This window comes from Pteropus vampyrus, unplaced genomic scaffold (assembly GCF_000151845.1).
Source record: "Pteropus vampyrus isolate Shadow unplaced genomic scaffold, Pvam_2.0 Scaffold296, whole genome shotgun sequence".
In the NCBI taxonomy this organism is placed as follows: Eukaryota; Metazoa; Chordata; class Mammalia; order Chiroptera; family Pteropodidae; genus Pteropus; species Pteropus vampyrus.
The window spans coordinates 131,176-132,673 of NW_011889077.1; positions in this window are offsets into that span (position 1 = coordinate 131,176).

The following is a 1,498-nucleotide window of genomic DNA, read 5'->3' on the forward strand; positions in this document are numbered from 1 at the left end:
TGGGCACTCACCAGATCTGAGCAGGGCGAAGAAAGAATTAGCAAACCTTAGGGTAAGTCGGCCCATCCAGCCTGAGGAACGGAACAGAACAGGACGAGGGAAAGTGGGCGGAGCCGGGAGGGGGCGGGGCCGGAGCCGGGAGGGAGGGAGGGAGGGCACCGAGCGCACGAGCGAGAAAGCGAGGGGCGCCCGGGGTCGATCGCCCCAAACTGGAGGGAGCTTTTCCCTCCAGCAGGGAGGAGGAGCTTCTCCGCCGCGGCCACGGCGCTTCGGACAAACGCCCGGCTTGCTCCAATGGTCTCTGTGTCTACAACAGCCCCCCCGGAACGCCCCCTTTCCAAACGCGTTCCTCTCCTCCGTTCTTGGGACCTGGCGTGGATCGCGTTAGATCTCAGGTCTTAAATTGCAACTATTTATCGTCCCCATTTTGCGGGAGAAACATCTATTTGCTTATGGTCAATACCCCCGAGTGATGGCTGGGTGAACGCAACGTGGCCTCGCGTACGACGGGGCAGGAGTGATGTGACACACGCTGTGATGTGCGTGAGCCCCAGACGCTACGCCAAGTGAAAGGAGCTGCACGCGCCACGCGCCTCCATTCGTGCAGCGTCCGGAGTCGAGCACCCACGGAGGGGCGGGGAGGGGCCTGCAGAAACGGACAGGGAGGAGGGGGTGCCGGTGGCCGCAGGGTTTCCGTCTGGGGCGATGAAAAGTCTCTGGGAGGGGCCATGGGTGACGGCTGCACCGTGTGAACGGACGAAGTGACATGGAGTGATACAGAAGCGCACGCTACAAGGTGAGTGTCACGATGGGTAAATATACCCCAACTGTTAAAAATTCTGCAAGAGGCCCCTGAAACACGCGGTGACCACGGGGAAGGGCGCCGTGTGCTCCCGGGGGTGGGTGCCGGGCCCCGGGGGTCGGGGAGCAAGCCAGCTGTGCGCCCAGGCGAGGGCCAGCGCGGGGGGCTCCCCTGGGGCACAGAGGCGCCCACGGAGCGGGTCTCCCCTGGAGCAGCCTGGCCTGGTCCTAAGCCTGGAGACGCTTGTGCCAGGAGCACGGCCCGCTGTCTGGCCGCGTCCAGCCCTCTCCTGCTGAGTTTACGGCGCAGCGAGACCAGTGTGCTCCTGCAGGGGACCCCAGAGCCAGCCCTCGGTGAGGGGGAGCAGGTATCCCCCCGCCCTGGGCAACTCGCTGTGCCCCGGCCCGGGCGCCTGACCTCGGTCCCGGCCCTATGGAGAGGCTCCAGGTACCTGTGCCGCTCCCGTTGTGGCCTCTCAGGACGTGTGGTCCGGTGACCGCCTCGAAGCCGTCGAGTCCTTTGTGAGCTGGGCAGTCGTGAAGTGGCCGTGGACGCAAGCTTTCCATTCGCCCAGAGGGGACCACTGCCCAGCCAGGGGGCCGAGGGCGGGCGGCCACGCAGGAGGGTTCCCAGGATGCCTGAACAAGGGTGCTCTGGCACCGTCCATGGGCTCAGGCACCAGCACCCCTCCCCGGG